General features: G+C 44.6%; 1 pseudogene; it reads left to right on the top strand.

Moving 5' to 3' along the window:
• Positions 1–9949: 9949 nt before the first annotated feature.
• The window catches only part of LOC126994844 (inactive rhomboid protein 1-like), a 28964-nt pseudogene continuing 15668 nt past the window's right edge, over positions 9950–23245 (top strand).

The raw sequence follows: 23245 nt of genomic DNA, 5'->3' as shown, positions 1-23245 counted from the left end.
GTCACGGAGCCTACCAGCCTTCTAGTCCACCATCATAAGAAATAGCCTTTAGAAAATTCATATAATTATTATTACTATTATTACTGTTGTAGTGTTGTTACTGCTATTATATATTACAAATTTAGCATTGTCCTAAACTACGTGATAGGACAGTATGAACACCTCCATGGCTCAGTGACGACGATAGTGACAAACTGTATATCTGCACTCTCTCTCTCTCTCTCTCTCTCTCTCTCTCTCTCTCTCTCTCTCTCTCTCTCTCTCTCTCTCTCTCTCTCGCCATCTACCTATCTCGCCATCTACCTATCTATCTATCTATCTAGTATCTACCTATCTATCTCAACCATCCGCGAACTCACCCACCTATCCACCCATCATCATTCTCACCCATTCTCCACCCACCTAGCCGCCCGCCAATCCACCCGCTTCCCCTCCCGCCCATCCACCCTCCGCCCGCCAGTCATCCCTGCGCGGCGCCAACCCTTACGCTGAGAAAGGGAGAAAGAAAGAAAATACGTCTACCAGCCTAGTGGCGTGTCTGGGAACCCTTATGTAGTATGGATCGCCCAAGTAATGGCCTTCTCTTTCTTTTTACTGTCATTTTCTTAGCTGGAGAGGCAACACGAAAAGCTCAAAGGATGAAGGCGCGGAAATATTGGAAAAGTCGTTTGTGTGTGTGTGTATGTGTGTGTGTGCGTGTGTGTGTGCGTGTGTGTGTGTGTGTGTGTGTGTGTGTGTGTGTGTGTGTGTGTGTGTGTGTGTGTGTGTGTACCTCGCAGCCCTTTTGTTAGGGCCTGACTCGCTGAGGGAGGGAGAGTTTTATCAAATCCATAAAGTCGTAAGTCGAAAAAGGAGTAAAAATGTAATAAGTTGAGAATTGTCAGTGGCACACATCACGTGCGAGGATTTTTGGGAAATATTTTCGTGCGGTTTCTTGTAGCATTTTATTGTGTTGATACAAGTGTCTCAATGCTGAAGCTTCTTTGCAGCGTCAATGGACTCGAAGTCGTGTATAGATGTAACCCAGGAAGCCAAAACAACCTCATCCTCGTGCCGGAACAGCTGCTCCTTTGCCCGCCTCCTCCCCGCAGCGCCAGTACTCCAGACCAAATGTAAATATATCGAGTCATAATTTGAGCAGGTGGTTGTGAAGTTGTCGGCATTGAATGTTCTCCCCAGGCAACTGGAGAGGGGCTGCGACGCCCGCTGCGAGATCTCTCTTACCTGAATAATTTAAAGCGGATGTTGGGCAGCGGCGGCCACGAAATCCACGTTTCCCAGAAGTAATTTCACGAAAGTCGTGAGTTTATCTCACTGGGCTGGTCCAGCTGTGTCTGTGTACCAGCTGCTTTCGCTGCTGCCGCTGTTGCTGATTGTGATGACGATGATGATGATGATGATGATGATGATGATGATGATGATGATGATCCTGCTGCTTCCTACAGTTCACACCAGCCGTGCCGTGCTCCCTATGTTCCCGCCGTGGCTGAGGCAGGTGAGGAGGGGTGCTGTCTCCTGGTCACCTAAAATATACTTCATTAGAACTCACTTAATGACTTACACACCCACGCCTTTGTCTTGTAAAACAAATAGTTCCCTACAGACACTTTAGGAACTCTTGCTTCACCTTGAGTCCTTCCATCGTCATCGCCTTCGCCCTTGGAGGTATAATGTCTCCATGTCTCGCCTCCATGTCTCCGCCAGTCAAGAAACCAAATACGAATTCCAGATAGAACAGAACTCGCCCCAGTTATATCACGACAGTAGTGTAGTGAGCACCCGCATCGTAGTTATTAGCGGCGATGAAGGATAATTACAACGTGGGATGTGGAGCAGCCGCGCGCCACTCATCCACAAGCCTGCGCGATAACGAGCCCGGCCGCGGCGACAGTCTTCAAGCGAACAATTTTCTGTGGGAGGGAAACACAAGTGATCAGTCAAGGTCAAGGTGAAGGAGGAGGAAGTACAAAGGAAGTACAAAGGAAAAGCAAACAGCAACAGACCTCTTGGTCCCAACACGGCTGTTTGTTGCTACAATCTACTCTAATCTACAAGTCAGAGACACAGGACAGCAAAGGTGAAGGCTCCTCCCCTCCCACCAGTCCCTCCAGCCGAGCCTGGCGTGAAAAGGAAGAATACCATGTAGTATAGAAAAACTACAATGGAATTTTATATGGATAGAAGGAAGATCATACACGACGACTAAGCTAACACTATTTTCCGTTAGACCGGAGCAAAATAACGGATGTTCGGGTTAGCTTCCAAATATTTGTCTAGTCGGTTTTTGAACGGGCAAATAGTTTCGCTTTCGACGACGTTTTGAGGCAGACCATTCCATACATTGATGACACGGTTAAAGAAGAAGTGTTTTGATTCATTTGAGTTGAAACGCTTCCTCGTTATTTTGTATCCATTGTTTCTTGTTACGCTTGATTGAGAGACTGTAAAATAATCATGAACATTAACGTTGTCGAATCCCTTGAACATTTTAAACACTTCTATAAGGTCACCTCTTAGCCTGCGCCTTGATAAGCTGAAAAAGTTCACTGGTGTGTGATGTCTGCGGTGACTGTTGCCTCTTACACCTCCCTCCTTACTCCCCTTCACTGCCCTCTGATCACCTCCCTCCTTACTCCCCTTCACTGCCCTCTGATCACCTCCCTCCTTACTCCCCCTTCACTGCCCTCTGATCACCTCCCTCCTTACTCCCCCTTCACTGCCCTCTGATCACCTCCCTCCTCCCCCATCACTGCCTCTGATCACCTCCCTCCTTACTCCCCTTCACTGCCCTCTGATCACCTCCCTCCTTACTCCCCTTCACTGCCCTCTGATCACCTCCCTCCTTACTCCCCTTCACTGCCCTCTGATCACCTCCCTCCTTACTCCCCTTCACTGCCCTCTGATCACCTCCCTCCTTACTCCCCTTCACTGCCCTCTGATCACCTCCCTCCTTACTCCCCTTCACAGCCCTATGATCACCTCCTCCTTACTCCCCTTCACTGCCCTCAGTCACCTCCCTCCTTACTCCCCTTCACTGCCCTCTGATCACCTCCTCCTTACTCCCCTTCACTGCCCTCTGATCACCTCCCTCCTTACACCCTTCACTGCCCTCTGATCACCTCCTCCTTACTCCCTTCACTGCCCTCCTGATCACCTCCTTACTCCCCCTTCACTGCCCACTGATCACCTCCTCCTTACTCCCTTCACTGCCCTCTGATCACCTCCCTCCTTACTCCCCTTCACTGCCCTCTGATCAACTCCCTCCCTTCCCTCCCTTCACTGCCCTCTGATCACCTCCCTCCTTACTCCCCCTTCACTGCCCTCTGATCACCTCCCTCCTTACTCCCCATCACTGCCCTCTGATCACCTCCCTCCTTACTCCCCCTTCACTGCCCGCTGATCACCTCCTCCTTACTCCCCTTCACTGCCTCTGATCACCTCCTCCTTACTCCCCATCACTGCCCTCTGATCACCTCCCTCCTTACTCCCCTTCACTGCCCTCTGATCACCTCCCTCCTTACTCCCCTTCACTGCCCTCTGATCACCTCCCTCCTTACTCCCCTTCACTGCCCTCTGATCACCTCCCTCCTTACTCCCCTTCACTGCCCTCTGATCACCTCCTCCTTACTCCCCTTCACTGCCCTCTGATCACCTCCTCCTTACTCCCCTTCACTGCCCTCTGATCACCTCCTCCTTACTCCCCTTCCTGCCCTCTGATCACCTCCCTCCTTCCCTTCACTGCCCTCTGATCACCTCCCTCCTTACTCCCCATCACTGCCCTCTGATCACCTCCCTCCTTACTCCCCTTCACTGCCCTCTGATCACCTCCCTCCTTACTCCCCCTTCACTGCCCTCTGATCACCTCCCTCCTTACTCCCCTTCACTGCCCTCTGATCACCTCCCTCCTTACTCCCTGTCACTGCCCTCTGATCCCCTCCCTCCTTACTCTCCCTTCAATGCCCTCTGATCACCTCCTCCTTACTCCCTTCACTGCCCTCTGATCACCTCCCTCCTTACTCCCTTTCACTGCCCTCTGATCACCTCCCTCCTTACTCCCCTTCACTGCCCTCTGATCACCTCCCTCCTTACTCCCCTTCACTGCCCTCTGATCACCTCCCTCCTTACTCCCCTTCACTGCCCTCTTACCACCTCCCTCCCTTCTCTCCCTTCAATACCCTCTCACCGCTTAATCCATATCCATACAGTGATAACACCGTCACATCTGATAATACCACAGTGATAATTACATCGCCTATATCATCACTGTGCGGTGGTGATAATCACTCTCAAAAATAAATTTAATAGAAGAAAAAGAAGAAAAATATAAAAAAGAAAAGGAAAACGAAAGAAGAGAAAAAAAACGAGGAAGTCGTCCTCAGCCAAGTTCTCCAAGTTTGAACCAAGTTTCAAGTGACCACCAAGTTATCCCCTCTCTCTCTCTCTCTCTCTCGCTCTCGCTCTCGCTCTCTCTCTCTCTCTCTCTCTCTCTCTCTCTCTCTCTCTCTCTCTCTCTCTCTCTCTCTCTCTCTCTCTCTCTCTCTCTCTCTCACACACACACACACACACACACACACACACACACTGCCATCTGTTCGTGGCTGAGTCAGTCTAAAGTTGAATGCGTTAGATCAATTACTTCCTGCGACCTTGAGTCAGACAGTCTTTGTATCTCAGAGCTTCATCAGCAGCGAGAGTGTTTAAGACAGGATGTTGTGTGGGGTAGCCTGGATAGGGTGTAGGGCAGACCAGGCAAGGTGTAGGGAAGGTTGGGGAGGGTGTGGGTTGGTAGTTCAGGGTTTAGTTCATGCCAGGCAGGGTGTGGAGCAGGTCGATAGGGTGTTGGGTAAGCTAAACAGAGTGCAGGGCTAGTTGTGTTGCAGGCCGGGATGGGCTTGGCTCAGGACAGGCAAGATGCGGGGCAGGGCGGGCAGGTTATAAGGAAGGCCAGGAAAGCGTGGAAAATGCCAGGAAGGACGTGGAGCTGGCTAGGAAGGGTGTGGGGCAGGCCATGTATGGAGTGAGACTGTCCAGGCAGGGTGTGAGGCAGGCCATACAAAGACTGGGGCAGGCAAGGCAGGGTTCGGTACAGGCAATGCGTGGTTCGGTACAGTCCGGCTCAAGGCGACTATTAGCCTCTTCCATTTAGCATAACCTGTTTCTGGGTCGTGATCTGTAGAGTCCCTTGATAGATAGAGTCCCGACAACCTAAGATTTGGACGCCATTATTGGTCCTGTTTTCACCACGAGAGCGTGTGCTAGCGTTTGAAAAGCACGGCGAAAACAGGCACAATAATGGCGTCCAAATCTCAGGTAGTCGGGACTCTATAAGGGACTCTACAGATCGACGACCACTCAAATTACGCTAAATGGAAGACGCTATATATAGGTCCAGTTCCACAGTCCAACACCGGGTCATTATAAGCGCCCAAACCAAACTATATTCTCCTCATTGATCCGTTATTTCCACTCAATACCAGGTTATAATAAAGAGATTTCCTGATGTATGGTTTCCTAAAATTTCCTCCTTTCTATATCAACGCCAAACAAGGAATTATAGTCGTATTTTGTGTTTGGTTGGGGAGCTCACAAACTTCCTGTATTGGACTGTAAAACTGGGCCTGTATTAGAGGAGATAGTGGTATGTAGTACTTTAGTTTCCTTGGTCCGGGTCCAGGGCTGTCCAAACGGGGTGTGAGGCACGTGGCACAGGAAGAGTGTGGGCCAGGCAGGGTACGGTGCTGGGCGGGCAGGGTGTCGGGGAGGTCATGCAGGGTGCGGGGCAGGCCAGGCTGGGCAGGGGGTGGGGGAGCGGCACTTTACTCTCAGATGGTCGTCTTTAATGTTTTCAAAGGTCTTGGGATCGACCTGGGTCCAGCGGCCTCCCCCCCCCCCCCTCTCTCTCTCTCTCTCTCTCTCTCTCTCTCTCTCTCTCTCTCTCTCTCTCTCTCTCTCTCTCTCTCTCTCTCTCTCTCTCTCACACACACACACACACACACACACACACACACACACACACACACACACCATTGCCTAATGTTTTCTCATCTACAAACGTCTATATTCATATGCTATCAAACATTTTTTTTGTTAAATAAAATTAAAAAGAATCACGCTCAGGTATAATTTTATTCATCAAAATTAATACACGCCTCGCAAACCACAGGCAGGGAAATCAGCCTCGATATATACACAAGCACCGGGCACGTAACATAAGGGGGAAAAGTCGTAGCTATGGAGAAAGAGACGTTTCAAAGGAGACTGAAGCTCAGAGTCATGCTTCGTGTGTCGACTTCAGGACACCACCACTATACCACCACCTCCACTACCTCCACCACCAGTCGTGTCTGCATTCCACTAATACCCATGAAAGTGACTGTGTGTGTGTGTGTGTGTGTGTGTGTGTGTGTGTGTGTGTGTGTGTGTGGCTGGTCCTCACAATGGTGCAGGAGCGAGAGGCCCCATCACACGATATGTACAAGGAACATCCTCCTTCAGCCGCGTCCCGCTGTGCCCGCCGCCCAGTATGTAGCAGCCGCTTTCAGCGGGTAGCGAGTGTTCGTGTCCGGACTGGGTGATTCTGAGGAGGGAAAAGAATGTCCCCTCGCAAATACCTCGTTTCGCTGTTGGAGAAACGTATGGATTCAAATAGGCGATGGTTGCCGAAGGGGTGATGGAGGAGCCAAGGCGAGGTTAGGGGCACCGCGTCGAGGAGGGCGTGATGGCTGCGTCACCAAGCTTTACATCACCATGAGGAACAGACTCAACAAGATATGGCCTCTTGGGGATGCCGACGTCGTGATGCCCATCTCCTTGTCCCCCTCCCACTCCAGCCCCCCTCCCCACCCCGCCCTTCGCCTCCAACCACTGCCACGAGAACCCATACTGGAACCCCTGCAGTAAGTATAGTAGGGACACACTGCGGGAGTATTAGGGTTGCGGGAACTAAGAAAGGACAGTGGTAGGCTTCCGTATGTGTGCCGCTATTAGGTGCCCTGTCGGGGAGCGAGCTGCGGGTGAGGGTGCTGTGGACCTGATGACAGGGGAGGGTATGCAGGCAGAGTGTATTAGGGTGCAGCGTGTGTGGTGTTTGGGGGCCTTCCAGCGTTCAGGGCCACCCCTGGGAGGGGCATCTTCTCGTTCAGTACTAAATCACCTCATAACTGAATAGTCTCAATATTATGTTCATGTGTGTGTGACTGTCGATCGCCACGGGACCCAGGAACCTCTCCCCACCATCCGTCAGGTCTTCCTGATAGTGTATAAGAACGAGGAGTCTGCAAAAGGCCGCTTGACTAAGGCAGATCCTGTAAGCCTAACCCCACATTAACTCACTATCCATGAATTTATCCAACCTCCTTTTGAGTGTACATGGTACTGACACTCAGAACATGACTGTCAAGCCTGTCACACTCATCCACAACTCTATTGTTAAACCAATTTTTTCTTGTCTTTATTAAATCTGAACCAGTCTGAACCGTTGCCACGTATCCTACCTGGCTCTTTTACAACCAAAACCCTATCAACAACCCCTGTTTAAAGTCCTTCATCCATTTATAAACTTCGGTCAAGTCATGTCGTAACCTTCGCCTTTCTAGAGAATACAGATTTAAATTATTCAGTCTGTCCTCATACTGTAAGTTTTTCACCCCTTGAATCATTTTTGTCATCCTCCTCTGTACATATTCTGACATCTTGATATACATTCTATAGTAGGGTGACCAGAACTGAACAGCATAATCAAGATGAGGTCTAACTAATGCTCAGTGAAGCTTGATAATGACTTCAGCGCTCCTATTGCTTACGTTCCTTGAAATGAAGTCCAGTATCCTCTTTGCACGATTCTTAGCCTGAATTCATGGAGCTCTAGGACGGAGGTCAGAGCTCTCTAAGACTCCTAGGTCGCTCTCTTACCCAGACTGTTTTGAGGAGTGTCATTTAAGGAGTAATTTGTGAGGGGTTATTCCTACCTACACTCAATAAAGAATGAGAGAATAAAACGGTGAAAGAAGTAATATTGATGATGGAAGTATATGATTTATTTGACAACTATTTTGGCGTTGTCTTGCTCTTACTAGACATTACAAACCAAGAAAGGCAATCGCTTGACTCTGTGGGTAATTAATCACGGCCTGATCACGATATGGTTGTGTGTGTGTGTCCGGCCAATAGTCTCACCCATCTTCCTTAGCTTATCTTCAGCTTTTCTTCGTTACTCAGGATTATCACCCTATCACATTCGCCTCCATCTTCCTCCCCGCCAGTTAGCAATGCCTCGCCCTCGGTGCGCAGTACTGACTAAGGAGGTGAGATATGAAAGAGAAAAGAGGATTGAAAAAAATATGCACACACATCCGCTCTCTCTCTCTCTCTCTCTCTCTCTCTCTCTCTCTCTCTCTCTCTCTCTCTCTCTCTCTCTCTCTCTCTCTCGTATTCAGGGACGCAGTAGTACTCTCCTTGATTCGCTAAACGCAGTGCATTGCGTTGTCTTCCCCCTAGATCGGAAGAATACAAGCTCTGTTCATTTATTGTACGTCAATTTTGATACTTATCATTTCGAGCGCATAAAGTATTTCGTACGCATAACACATTAAAATACATTGTGCTCACTTTACAACCGTCAAACGCTTCCCGGCCTCACCTGACCAAATATGCATTACTTTGCTTAGTTTCCACTCATTGTGTTGGAGTTCTTCCTTCGCTGCCACCGATGCCAATTTTACTCGACATAATCACTTAAGGTGGTCTGTCACTCTATATCCCTTGAGTAGATTCCTGACCCCATCTGATCAACTTGATATATATCTTTCGGCTGTAGCCTATTATTTTCCTCTTTGTGGGTGCCATTCATCATTCACCGCCACAAGTGTCCATGTTCCGCAACATGATCCCTTAGGTTGGTCTGGCCCTTTGATCCCTGACCCCGTCAGACCAAAAGTCTGTCATTGGACATTATCGCTCCTTGGGTTGCCAGTGTAACGTGCAGTCACCGATTTCAGTGTTACGCCTAACACAAAAACTTAGATTGGTTTGTCGCTTCATATTATTTCCTAACTGTAACATTTTCCTATATTCTCTCCCAAGACGTCACTCACGCATTCAACCCGCCCACCCAGCCCGCCTGCCCACTCGGCAACAGGAGGCTGACTCAGGGCCGCGAGGAAACCAAATATCATCCACAACACACTACACCTGAAACTTGCCGAGCCCAACGCCTTCTCTCGTCGTAAACTCGGACTTCTCCTGCAGCCGTCTCGTGTTGCCCCCCCAGTCGCCGCCCATATAAACTTGCAGGCGTGTTTTTACCCTTCGAGATGGGTGAATTTGCATACAGAATACGACCACTGCGTCTTGAGGGTGGCCTGTATTTCCTTCGCTGAACGAAAGGAATTGCTGGTTGTTTTTATGGCTGCATTTCACATCCACAGATGACTGCATTGTTCTTGGTTTTCATTATACAGTCCCAGGCATCCTAAAGAAAGAGCTTCCTAATCATAAGCGTGGGTAAAGAACATTCGCTATAGCTAAAATTAAGCGTCGCGGCGGTGCTTATCTCCGCCCCGTTGGCCCTTTATTGAGCCTGTGGTGGGAGGGAACCCTTATCCGGACTCAGGGCCAGTTTAACATGCGGGTTACCACAGGTTACCTTCCCCAGGTTTCCCCATGTACCCATGTTTATCGACCATCCCGAAAGGAAGAATGAACAGCTGGGTACGCTGCGCGCCGACTGCCCAGCCCGGGCTTTGAACCTAGGCGCGGAGATTCGTAATAAGAGTGTTATTTGTAAACCGTGACAGGTGGACAGAGACTTATTTTCAGTCATCGGTAGCATAACAAGAGGCGAGGGGCCGCTTTACAAGTTTCCGTGCGGCATTACGTGTGATTGAAAGCCAACGAGCCTATGCTATTTACCTCTATACATACTTGCCTTGATTTACCTCCTCCACAATGAATTAACACTTCATGACAATGAGTACCACCACCTTCGTCGTCGAGAAAAGGTGCGTTTATGGTTTAGTTACAGGAGATAAACCACAATGGCATCCCCTTAACAATGGCTGAGGCTGAAATCTCGTCAAGTGTCATCGCGGCGCAGTGTTTGTTTTGCTGCCGCGGCAGTGACGCAGTGCGCGGGGGGCTGCGAGCGTCGCTGAGCCGTGCACTGGGATGCTGAGCCGTGTGCCGCTGAGGAGGGGTGCACAGTGCACAGCTCCCTTGACTGGCTGAGTAGCTACACGGCCAGGCAGGATGGAGAGCCCCGACGTGCCCCTGGAAGAGGTCGGAGAAGGGTGAGTGGAGGGCAGCCGAGGACAGGCTGAAAAACAGGGTGACCCACACAGCCAGCGAGTTATTATTAGTTTGTGGCGGCTACAGGTGACGGCCGGGGCAGGGGTATGCAGCTGAGGCCCAGGTCCCCCGGGGGAAACGTTCCTAGGCGGGGAGGGGCGAGGGGCTGCTGGCGCGGCGCCCACCCACCTGTCGGAGCGGCTGATGTTGGGCGAGGGTAGCACCGCCCCCCTCCCCCCCCCACCCACCCACACACACACACACACACACACACACACCCCTCGCGCGGACACACACACACACACACACACACACACACAAATGATTCAAATCAAAACTATTAATGAACTTAAAGGTAAACTTGTTTGTAGTGAGATGAGGGGGCATGACCCCATGAGTGCAGCTCCCCTCCTGTATATCTTGATCTTGACAAGTAAGGTGCAGGGCACCGTGCAGGTGCATAACACGCAACAACCAGGCAAATACACACTCCTGGAGGGGGAGGGAGGGCTAGGTGAGCTACTTCAAGTCAGATCTGATAATATTGCAGATGTTGACAATACTTGGTAAAGTTAGTTAAATTGTAGAATTACACCCACCATCACCTCGATGGCTGGCCGCTAGTAATGGCAACCAATGGCACGGCAAGAAGTGTATCACATGTATTTTTTTTATAAACAGGTAAAAACTAATCTAACCTAACCACTAAATCCAACCTTACCTAAACTGACCTGTGCCTCGCTGCCAAAATGTGATAAACAAAAAAATAATTCCTTCCAAATGAGTAATTTGCAATGAAAAGCAGTTCAGCAGTGTGTTGTACGTGCACAAAGTACTTCACATAGAACAAAGATTTTGTTCGTCGTGAGACAGACGTAGTTCAGAAATAATACCAAAGTTAGGTTACTCTATAGTGAGTATAGTCTATATAATAGTTAGGTTTCTTTATTTGGTAGAATAAAGAATTAAAGATAACTTTATATGGTGTGAACAAGTGACTTATTTGGAGGCTGTAAAGCTAATTTGGTTAGTGTTAAATTGATCAAATTATGTATTTAAGTTACTGCAGGAAATTGAGGAAAGACCTAATCCCAGTGTTTACCCAAAGATTTTATAAGCATTTGACATTGTAGTGTTAGGAATGTACCATATATAGGAAATTGATTTCTTACCTGGATGGGGGCCACCCCATCCAGAAAACTGTGCGATGTCTCCAACCAAAACTGCAGCTGATGATTTTCATTAAGATGGTCAGATGGTTGCTAATATGACATAGCGAGATGGCACGGACAACTACTAATTTTCAATACTTAGTCAATAACAACAAACCAAACAAAGCATCCAAAAGAACAGCCAAACCACGTGACAAATTAATCAAACTTGTATAAGGTCTGACCAAGATGCTTGTCCAGCTGGTACATGAAGGAATTCACCGAGATGATAGAAACAACAGAATCCTGCAAGCTGTTCCATATGTTAATTACTGACAGGTGACTGGTTTTAGGGTTGGTTTGTGTTCAGTGGAAAGAGATATGGTAGTTGTGCAAATTGTAGACACCATGTAGATGTGCCTTCAAGGTGTGGTAGTAGTACTAGATATTGATTTATGTAGCAGCAGGAATATTTCTGAAGTAGACTACTTGAAAATGCAAAAATTATTTAGATATCTACCCTCATGAACATAATTGAAGATGATGCCAAGCTAATGAAAGAACTTGCACAGAGCACCATCTTTAGTGTATGGCAGGAACATTAAATTTTGGTCACCAATTTAAATTTATATATGTGTAAATGCCAATAAATTGATTCATTGATAAATAAATCAATATTGAGAATAGCTTTGTATAAAAGTTTTGTTGGTGTTAAATCAGCTGTTACTCCTCTTATCTTGGTGGTGAAGTTATTGATAATGATAAAGTGATAAGATCTGTTTTTTATTCTACTCAGAATATTGCAGTATATACATGCTAGAATCTGTGTGGGAGGGGAGATGTTAATTACTTATTTGCTATATTACAAACTCTTCAAGCAATGTGAAGAAAACCCTTCTATGTCATTATGTCTAACCATTTTTAGGGGGTAGGTGAGGAACAGGTAGACATGTTCTAGAATTAGAAACGGAGAGAAGTATGGAATACAAAATTGACATGACAACCAAAGTAAGCTGAGGTTTGTATGGCCTTATTTAGATACTCAAAGGACTGCTGTTTTGAAAAGAATCCACATCAGTGATGTCAGTAAGGAAAGTAGAGAGGGGCAACCTGAGGAAAGGTTGGTAGATGTGGTGGACAGATATATGTGAGTGCAAGAATGAAACTAAAGAATGCAAGTGATGAGTTGGTGATAATGATGATTGTCTCCATTCTCTCTGCAGTCCTTTTGAGGAGAAGCATGTGATACAACTGAGAAAGAACAGTCACAATTAAGATGTACATTTGTTTTCAATAAGTAGCTGAATTCTTGAATCTTGAATCTGTTTGTGCAAAGTTTTCTGACACCCTCTCTTTGTTGTGTTGGATGAATTAATTAATTTTACAAGTCCCATATTTTCACTTTGAATTTGGAGAACATTAAGATATCAGTGTGTGAGTAGTTATACTTTTAAGCACACATCACTAACCATTCCTTATTTTTTACAGACGGATGGTCCCAACTGGCCGGGCGGATGGCCAGCGAACTGTCAGTGCTCCAACAACCACCCTAGGCCCTTCCCTCTCCTCTGCAGCTGTCACCAGACAGCATGGGCAGCCCCAGGCCCACCCTCCACCCCATCAGCATCAGTTTGCCCCACAGGCCCACCCCCAGAGCATACCAAGCGCCTCAGCCCCCAACACCATGACCACCTCCACCACCACCACCACCACTACCACCGCCACCTCCACCACCCCCAAGCAACCCCCCCTCTCCAGAAGCCTGTCCCGGAAGGAGCAGGTCAAAGCGTGAGTACTCCAATGGCCAGATCCTTTGTAACCAACCAGTCACTCCTTTAGTATTTGAGAGAACAGTGGTGTGATGTTCAATGTTTGAGTGAGTGAAACCTTTACTCTTTAACCCTTAAAGCGCGGACTTGTTTTGCCGTGCCTGTCCTCCCACGTGGGCATATTCAGGCAAAAACATACCTCACTTCAACCTTTTATACCTTCACTCCTACTTATCTCATGTGAGTGAATGAAGTATCATTGTAAAGTACTTACCCTTAACTGTCCTTTGACATTAATTTGAAGACTATATGACCATTGGCAGAACCAGTACGGAATATTGAATAGGATCACTGAAAACATTATTATAGACAGTTTTCCACCCCTAGTGGACTTCCCTTCTATGATTTAGTAATAAAAAACATAACTTTTATACAGATTATGTGAAACACACCCTAAAAAAACTTAACTTGTGTGCCTTCCTGATGCCCTTGATGGGTGTTGAGGTCAAAGGGCCCCCATCTTGTGGATGAAATTCACTGGAAGGGTGAGAAGAGGTGGGATGTCTAGCCGACATCTCAAAGCTAGTGCAAGGCGTACACTGACCAATAATTAGTCAAGGGAGCATGGTTGGGTATTGTTTGAAAGAAAACAACATGCTTGCTCTACTTCAGCACAAATAAATCAAATTTGACAGCACGCTAATTTTAAAAAATGCCTTGTTGACTATTGTCAACACCCACAGTTTGAGGCCAGGCACCAGCTGTCGACTATTGCTGACACCCATGCTTTAAGGGTTAAGCTAGACTGCTAGAGCATCTTATCAGCTCATTTTTTTATTTGGAAAGAGTTCCATGAAATCTGGTGATGGGGAGGAGACTCCCCTGGATACCCTCACCCTTGAGTGAATAGTATGTACTTTTTCAAAGAAGAGACTAGATGCCTTATGCAACTCTCTGATATGAAGAAGGCACAGGCAGTTACATGTGAAAGTTTCATATCAAGCAGATACAAATGGCACACCACGGAATATGAAAAAAATCTTTGACAGCTGCTGTCTGGAAAAGTGGATTTTTTGCTTTCATTTCCTTCTCAGCCTAAACTATAAATGCAATGGCATTTTGTGGTGTCACATGAAAGAGCAATAAAAAAGTTATTTTCTTTGCATTGTAAAAAAATTCAGATTTAAAATAAGAAAATTATGCCTATGAAATCTGACTTGTGGAAAATGAAAGATTTATTTTCGTTTATCAGAAATAATACTCAAGCTTTTCATCAGTACAAACCATTAACATTTCTTATAGCTTTCTATGTTTTGTTTTGTTTCATGTCAGTTAACTAAAAATTACAGGCTCTGAAACTTTTTTTTACTTCTATGACAAAATGTAATGAACCACATCTTGTGAAACCTACATGTGATCATTAGTACATACATAGATATAACTTATTAGGAAATCAAAGCCATGGGGCCAAAATTGTGGGCATCCCTATACTCCCCTTAATATGACTAGTCCATAATTTTTAGCAGGCAGACTAGGGTTAGAGTTATTTAGGGAAGACCAGTTAATGTGAGATTTAACAAAAAAGAGCAAAGGTGTGATTTGTACTGTTTGATTAGATAAAAAAATATTTCCTTTGTGATTTGGGGTAACTGAAAATGAAGTCATTTTAGACTAGTGAAAAGACTTTATAAGTTTGGGTAAGTTTGTTGTGTTAGGGAAAGACCAGCTGATGTAAGGTGAAAAATTTAAGTATTTATGAGGCAGGAATGAGAGTGGAGTGAATGTGGTAGAAGCACACACACTATGTAAACTCTACTGATGGTAGAATAAAAAACAGCGATACAGATGCAATGATAGGGATAACCTTGCCTGCTAGTAGTAAAAAAAATTCAAGGAATAACATGAGTTTGATGTAATTTTAGGTTTATGTAAGTTCAGATTCTTGGTGTGAAAGGATGTGATGAAAACTCATTTCTAAAGGTTTTAAAAGATTTATGATAGTCCATTGCAGTAGACAATGCAATTAGCATTTACTATGATGAAATGAAAGAGATGGAGGTAACAGCACCTTATCATCATTTTCTTAGATAAGTAAGTATGAGTGGATAGATATGAATGGTCTGTACAAGTAATATAAACAATGGAATGAATGGTAAGCTAATGACAACAAGGAATGTGTAAATCACAGTAATTGTAAGAAAGGGGATTAAGTAGCATCTACTAATGGACATCAGTATTATTTGAAAGGGCAGACAGTACAATAAGTACTATTGATATTCTCTGATAGTGTCCTAAGCTTATCAAAGACAGAATAAGATTGCAAATTAATGTTTTTGGAAACTGGCTTATCTGAAAAAGATGGGAATGTGAAATGTTAGGGTCAGTCAGTCAAAATGAAAGATTCAAATGATTTGGTTGTGCAGATAAAGGAGAAACAAGGAACTGTCTTCTTTAAATTGGGGAGGTTGAAAAGAAGGATGAAAGGAGTACATAATTACTTTGTTTATGGGAATGATTAAACAGACTTGCTATGAGTCATGAAACGGTTGAGGCGGCCATTTGATTTAATTTTTACCAACAAACACTTCTGTGCACTGAATATGGATTATTTTCCCACATGTCTCTCATGAGGGGAACTAAAGCTGATTATGACATGAATGGTACATATGATACTGAAAATTACTGTGTTGCAGGTATGTGAAGAAAGAAACCAGAGAGTTCTTTGGACTTGATGAGTCCACTGAAGATAATCAGAGACAGCGCTGGCAAGACAAGGAAACGCTTGTGTCAAAGAAGTATGGCCAGCTCAAGGACCAGACCAACACTACCCACCACACACAGTCTTTCACCAGTGACTTCCATGCCTTATCAGAGGTGAGATGCTGGTTGCTGGTGGCATCTTTTCCTTATCACACATTTTTGTTTTTCTTCTTTTTATTCATTGTGCATTGCCCTCTTTTCAGTATTTTATGTTATTCTTAATTTGAGCTAAGCACCTCCACAGTGCACTGGTTAGCATCCATAACTACGAATCTGCTGGCCTTGGTTCAAATCCCGGCCTGGGCAGTCTGCATGCAGCTCACCCAGTTGTTCATCCTCCCTTCAGGCTACTCAATTAATGGATACCTGGTGAAACCTGGGGAAGGTAAACTGTGGTAAGCTGGATATTTCATTGGCCCTGTGTCTGGTTCTTTCCCACCACAGGCTCAAAGGGCCATCAGAACGAAGATGAGCACAGCCGCCACACTCAGCTGTAGCACATGCTCCCAACTTTACCTTTTAATGAGAGCCTCTTAGTCTATAGAATGAAAAAGCTATTAGATGAACGATAGATATCAAGGAAGCTAATGGGAGTATTGTTTTTTGCAAGACATCATTAATCTCAAGAAATTTGGGCTCATCATCTTATTCCCATTATTCATGAGTTAGAAAGTCTGTCTTAGTCACAGTATCATATCTCCCTGCAGCCATATGATGAGAAATCACTAATAGCTACTATGAAATCCAGTTAAAGATTAATTTAGTGTTTATTCAATTAGATTCAAGTAAAATAACCTTCTCAGCATAACTCACAGAAGCCAGTGGCAATCATTAGTTACTCTTGACAAATTCTCTCCATTCCAGTGTATACCTAGTAATTTTTGTTCAAAGCAAGATGTGTATGGAGGTAGCAATTCTGGCAGTAAAATGGCCTTCACTTTACTAATAATTAAATAGTCAGAGAAAAGAATGGACATAATTTGTCACTCTAAGACTGCCACCTGTACACTCAGTATGAGACTGAAAAGTCAGCACTTGGTGATGATAGCTATATTGCTGGATTTTATGTCTTAAGAACTCAGTCTTGGCCAGGGGATTGGCTGTTGTCTCTTATAGCTTTAACCCAGTAGCAGTGACGGGCCAAATTTGTGGCTTTACCATGTAGCAGCGACAGGCCAAATTTGTGCCATAATATAAAAAAAAAAAAAAAATGATACATAATCTGATGACTAATGCTTTGATATATATTATGAAATGGCTTGTGTGAGGGGTGATTTTTTCTCATTTTTCTCACTTAGAGGGACCATTAAGAAACATGATCCCCGCTGCTACCGGGTTAATTAATCCTTTGTGCGCGGTAACTATTTTTATGGGAAATCACCTTCTTAATGCAATCTCTGCTGCATACCATGAGAGGTTAGGCACCTAACACATCCTTTTTCCCAGCTTCAGGAGGGATTGGGCGGAGGTTTGTCGGACTCAGTGGATGCGGCAACGTGGCCTCAGCTGCCTCACCCCGGGAAGGACTCCGTCACTAAGATGACCTGGGATGGCCTCTCCTTGTGGTTTCGTGAGTCTCTCTCTCTCTCTCTCTCTCTACCTTTTTGTCATTTTATCTTTCTTTTCTGTTTTTTATCCTCTCTTTGTCTCTCTCTCTCTCATATATATACACACACACGTTATTACGGAGCACCAACAATGACGAATTTGGTGTCAGAGGTCAGCAAGTCAAGGGAAATGTTGGTGAATTGGCAGTGATGTAGGCATCAGCCTGATGATTTTATTGAAATGGTTTTGGGAATTAGAGTATCAGTGAAATTTGGTAAAGAAAAATATAAAGAATCAGTGCAGGCAGTGTTTGAGACCAGCGGAAAAGGTTTGAACCCCGTGCCGGCAGATTTCCTACACGAAGACCTCAACAAGCAACAGGAGTGGACCAATAAGTTGCTGCTTCAATTCAATGAACAAAAACGTAAAGTATTGCACCTTGGGAGGAGATATCCAGCATACCAATACCACATGGGAAACACTCTCCATGCACCACAGAGGCAGAGAAAGACCTGGGAGTATATGTTACCAGGATACCAGTGAAGGTGATTGTTTATCAAATGGATCATGTGCAGAGAGAAATGACCAGAATATACAGGAAATAAGTGTGAACTAGGTGTAGGCTTCACCCGGGTTTAGCAGCTCCAGTTTCCCTATTCACGAGGCACCTGAACTTCGCTCACCACTTACCTGAAGCTAACCTGACGATCGTATGAGATGGAGGGTGAACAGGAGTCATTCACGCCCAGGAGGGCATACAAGCCGAGGCCCACCCCATTCCTGTTAAGAAAGCATAGTATCCACCATTCTTGTTTTCTTCTTTCATCTTTCTGGGGACATTGTTAAAGCACAAAGAACTCACACTTTAGTGCTGAAAACACTCTGTATTGCTGAAAATGACACGATCGCAGACGGATGCTATTTCTCTGAGTTTACAACGCTGACTGAGACTAGAGCCATTGTTCAGCAGTCAAGAATTACCCTTGAACGAGCAAGAATTAACCCCAAATCATGCAGAATTTTGTGTTTCTTGTTCTGCCATCAGATTTTAAAGAATTTCCCAATTTTTGGCAAGAATCGAGGGCTCATGCAAGTCAAAGCGGGACTCAATAGGGCCACTGTCTTGCTGGCCACACCTTCATAGGCCTATAGCGATGGCCATTTCCTGAGCTTCCTATGGGTAACCCTGCCAAGGGGGGTGGATATAGAGGTCACAAGTTTACTGTTGTGTTATTGTTGCACCACATACCATTTAAAGCATCACTGTAAGATAAGTAAGAACTTCCCGGTATGAAAACATCATTGTCATCATAGAAACAAGAAAGTGAAACGATGCCCTTTGTCAATATTTTGTGGAGAAAAAGGACGTTTAAGAAACCCCACAGCATGCAATGACGCCAAGTAGCTAGTACTAAAATACTCCTAATGAACTGTAGATCCTGTAAATGTGACTACATTAATGCATGTTGTCCTTGATGAATGACACAATGAGAAATAGTGTTGGTTCATTCAGTCATGTGAACATAATAGAGCCTGGTGATTACAGGAGGAGGTGAAAACAGTCTCAAGAATGGGAGGTCATTCAAGACAGCCATATATCCCCAGATGACGCCTCTAGGGTTGCAACTTGCCATCCTTTCCTTAAAATATGGAATGCCGCTTGTTCCAGATTTGGCTGTCTGAATGGTTAAGCAGATAAAATTCAGTATTTTAAAACTGTAGTGAGCATATTTTTCGGTGAACCACAAACCAGTCAATAAAATTATGTTTGTCAAGGGTCGCCCTGAAATACAAGAAAATACACGCCATAACGTCTCTCCTCCTTCCTTTTGCCTTCACCAGCATGGCAGCGGCTGTCAGTCATGGCAGGCTAGAGAAATGTTTGGATTGCCACCATTCCTTAGAATATGAATTTTCTGTATTGGAGAATGGATGTTGCATTTTAGATCAAGGTGGCAGCTCTAACTGAGATTCTATTCCCATTGTTTTCTGCTTTGAGCACTCGCCTTGCAGTGAACAAATGGAACTCACGCTTCATGTCTTCGATTTGTACAAAGAGACATGCCAGTCCTCGCCGAAAGACAGAATTGGTCAGCTAGGCTGACGAACTGATAGAGTTGGTCTATCGCATCCTACCTCCCTTCATGAGCTGTCACCCGCCCTACTCAAGGGACGATTTAACTTGACCCTGACGGATTCCAGATAGCCTGTATCCCCACCCAGCGGGTGGCAACAAAAAAAAAAAAAAAAAAATGATGCTCATATACCAAGTCACTTCTCATAAACCAAGGCATTTTTGTGGGATTTTTTTTGCTCGTAAATTAAAACACTCGTAAACTAAGGCACTCGTAAACCGAGGTTTGACTGTACTTGTAAGGAGGTGCACAGCCACTAAAAATTCAGCTTTGGTTACAAGTCTCAGTAAATATCAAAGACATGGAAATTATTGAATAGAGAGTAGTTGAAATCCAGAGAACAGATGGAAACTCAATTTTTTTTACCATTTATCATTTCACATGATCATTTTTCCCTAGAGCAGACAAATATCTTGTATGTCATTTCTCTTCTTTATACATACCAATTCCAGTTAACGGTTGACCTTGTCTTCTTGTTCATATGTTTTCTTTGAGTCATCAAATCAACAGATTTGCTATTGTAAAGTCCAGGAGTTTCTCAGTCCAGCTTCCTTCAGCCCTCTTTGAGCCTAAATCCTCCTAGTTCACTTCCTTACAAATAAAGTCCCTCATTGTTGGTGTTCTTCCTTTCCTTCACCATAGCAGTGTCAAGGATGGAATTATATCTCACACCATTTATTCATATTCTGTGGGCACAGATGATTATTTTTGGTGGTATGTACAATATCACTGCATCCATTTTTCTCTTCTTATCTCACATGTCAATTGTTAGTCTCATCACACCCTGTTCCTATTTTTTGTAATTTCCTTTTTGTCTGGAATCAATCATAATTACTTATTTACTCATTTTGTTTATCCAGTCCTTCCTACATGTCTGATACATGCCCTTTGCCATATTATTTGATGTAATACCTTTGAACACTTTTGTTTTCACCAGACCCAAATTAACAAATCTCTTTTCACTGATGTATTGCAGTTTCAATTTTATTGCTATTATCTCATCAGGGTCTGTGTATCTTAAGTTTCTTACCACTTTCACATTTCCTACATTCTTAGCCCCATCTGATTTTCCATCTGCAGGTGCTCTTACTGCCTTATTTACCACTTCCTTATTTTCATATCTAACACTCAACAATACCTCTTTTGCTCTTTCCTCATTCTTTACTTCAGCTTGTTTTGCAATCTTCTTCATTTAAGTATTTCCTTATCAAAACCTGATTATATTCCTCTTTCTCACTCAACTTCAATAGTTTTATGTGTATTTGATTTGTGGGAACTTGTGACTTTAATTATATCCTCTTGGGTCTTGATTCATATTTTATATATCTATAAAGTCAACTTTTTTGGACAGCATGTGGGTAGTCTCAGGCCACTTGGTGATGACTGAAAACTGTTAGCTTGTAGTGGCGGGCGGGACTTGAACCCGGGTCCTTCAGGACACCGCTCCCGCATGCTGACCACACACCCTCCCCTTAGTTCTTTCCATTGCCTTTTTTATTCATATGTGCCTTACTGGTTGGTCTGTCTCTTTGTCCCCAAACAATTGTACTCATCTGATTCACCTAAATTTCTCACCGTTTTGTTATTATTCTTTGTCAAAATTTCCATAACTTTCTGTTTTAGTCTTACCTCTTAGATGTTGTTCCTATAATTTCCCTAAAGTTCATACTATCTTTCTCATCTCAGTTTTCCCATTATTGTTGATGCTGTTGTTGTTGTTGTTGTTGTTACATGCATTTGGCACGTATGTAACACAAGTCGTTGGCTTCTTCCAGACGGTTGCAAAGAGGAGAGCCAAGAGTCAAATCTCAGGTACAGCGGGCGGTCGGTCCAAAAGCCGGAGTTATGCCCCCTCGTCCATGTCTGTCCCGGATGAGGTGTTTGACGAGCCAGACGTCTCCCCCACCACCACAACCACCACCACCACCACCACAACTGCAGCTACCATGCGCCCTTCTCCTCCTGTTGACCATTGCACTATGGAGTCACTCTCTGATGAAGTAAGGAATATTCCATACATTTTATTAGCATCTTTCTTTCATCAGCCACTATTTTAGTAGGGAAAACTCTACCTGTGTGTGTGTGTGTGTGTGTGTGTGTTTATTTACCTAGTTGTGGTGTACAAGAAATGAGGTGCACTTGTCAGGTCTCATCCCCAAATCAAGCAATCAAATTTTGTCTCAAAAACATTTATGGTTTTTGGACTGGACAATCTCATTGTAAGCAAATGTCATCTTTATGCCTTTCATCCCTGTCTGCCAAGTGGTTTTCATCCACACTTCATAAGCTTTTTCACTTGTAACACCCTAATGTTAATTATTTGCTGTTTCAGGTGTTCTTTGACGGCAAGGTTTCAGGAAGCCCTGACGTAGGAGCTGGCACCACTAGTTATGACGGTAGTAAAGAAGTAAGTGAGACACCCTGAGTTCTTGATCAGTTTTCATTTTAGTTTTTTCTTGACCACACAAAAGAGGAAAGCAGTATTTTCCTAAGGACATATGATACAGGAAAGGAAGTAATAGCGAAGAAAAGGGCCATGTGATGGCATTCCAAAGTGAGGCATGGATATGAGGTGAGACTCAGTAGTCATTGATTCAACCATTCGAAAGAAATGATGCAACACACATGATGTGAACAAAATGGGCATTAACACCTTCACTCTGGCGACGCCGACGTCGGTGTCCGACGGCGTCACCATATGGAAAGGGTTAGTCCTTTTCTAAACCTCTTAATCCTCTTCCATTTCCTCTTAATCCTCTTCTAAACCTCTTAAGAGGAAATGGAATAGGATTAAGAGGAATTTAGAGGAGGATTGAGAGGTTTAGAAGAGGATTAATCCTCTTCCATTTTCTTTTTGACCTTTCCATACTGTGACGCCACCGTCTGCGTCATGGATGGAAAGGGTTAAAGAAAGAAAAAAGATGTATAGATTACCCTCCTGGAAAATAGGAGTATTATTTTATCATGTTCTAGAAGGCAGTGTAGAAAGTCTGCATAATGCAGAGACAAAGTGTATGTACAGAAGAAAGTGGACACTTCTTCCCTTGATGACCCATTGAGGAAGGTGTGAGTACAGGCTTTAGTGCTACTAAAAACAAACTGAACTGGTCATTGCATTTTACATCTCTTAGTGAGAAACCTGCAGTCATGGTCTTGCAATTTTATCCAGATTTTTATTCGGTGTAGTGTAGTTCCAGGGACTGACTGGACTGACATACACCAAGTTTGACACTCAAGCTTGGAATACTAAACCCTCAAACATTATGGGTGATGCTGAGGATTCTTACCATTCTTTCCTCAGGTATCAGGAGCAAGGTACCACCCAAGTGTTCAAAGTGAGAGGCAGCAGAAGCAGTTCCAGGTCTCAGATTCTGTGGATGCCAGTGGGCGTCCAGTGCTCATATCGGTCGCCACGATCTGGAATCGAATCCTGGACAGTTGCTTTGACAACTCTGACCGCAGGACAATATGGCAGAGGGTACTGGGAAGAGCCTTTGGCCGAGCTTCAAGGAAAATGTGAGGAAAGAAAAGATGTGGTAAAGCATTTTTATTGCATTGTTTGTGAATTTGGCTCATGAAACTGTCTCCATAACAGCAG

This window comes from Eriocheir sinensis, unplaced genomic scaffold (assembly GCF_024679095.1).
Source record: "Eriocheir sinensis breed Jianghai 21 unplaced genomic scaffold, ASM2467909v1 Scaffold892, whole genome shotgun sequence".
NCBI lineage: Eukaryota > Metazoa > Arthropoda > Malacostraca > Decapoda > Varunidae > Eriocheir > Eriocheir sinensis.
The sequence above is the reverse complement of the archived record's forward strand: the minus strand, read 5'-3'. Positions and strand labels throughout refer to the sequence as shown.